The sequence below is a fragment of the Octodon degus genome, unplaced genomic scaffold (assembly GCF_000260255.1).
Source record: "Octodon degus isolate 3935 unplaced genomic scaffold, OctDeg1.0 scaffold00284, whole genome shotgun sequence".
NCBI classification, from domain to species: Eukaryota; Metazoa; Chordata; class Mammalia; order Rodentia; family Octodontidae; genus Octodon; species Octodon degus.
Window position 1 is genome coordinate 2051284 of NW_004524860.1, and position 939 is coordinate 2052222.

The window sequence follows — 939 nt, forward strand, 5'->3', positions numbered from 1 at the left end:
CGTCGATAGTAAATAAGCAACAGCAAAACGATATAGAGGAAATCAGAGGGCAATTCTTTTCTAAAATAAAAACAGAACTCCTAGCAGATGAAGTAAAGAAGCAACTACACAAACATAGGCAGGAAACCCAATCTGAAATAAAAACATTGCAGTAAAAGAATTTCTAACTGCTTCTAAAGAAGAACTTGGAAAAAAAAATAGAGGAGATTAGAAAAATGATGGGTTCCCTGAATGAGCAATAAAAGAAAGAAATAGATCGCATGATGCAGAGTCAAAGAGATATAGAGGAAATGAAACTCTCAATAACAAGCTTGCAAAACCGTTTAAGTGAATGTGAAGAGAGTTTCAGATCTCAAAGATGCTGGCGTAGCTAGTGAAAAGGTAAGAAAAGATCTCTTAAAAACAACGAGGATGCAGGAAAGAATAATCCATCACTTGCAAAATGATGCAAAGATGAACAATGTGAGACTAATAGGCAACAATGAGAAAGAAGGAGTGAACACAAATGACATTTAAAAAATATGGGCAGAAGTAATAGCAGAAAACTTCCCAAATATGAGGAAACAATCTGACATTCAGGTAACTGAAGCATACAGAAGGCCAAGGAACCACAACAGAAAGAAAAACACACAGAGACATATAATAATCAAGATCCCAGAAATTCAGCACAAGAATAATCTACTGAAAGCCACTGGAGAAAAGAAACAGATCATATTAAGAGGAAAACCCATCAGAATTTCAGGTAACATCAATTCACAAACCATACAGGCAAGAAGACCATGGAGCAGTGTACTTCAGGTCCTCTATGAAAACAAATTCCAGCCCAGACTAATATACCCTGAAAAACTTTCTTTCAAGTTTGATGGAGAAGTGAAATACTTCCATGACAAAGAACAGCTAAAGAATTTCGTGATGACAAAGCCAACCTTACACAGGCTA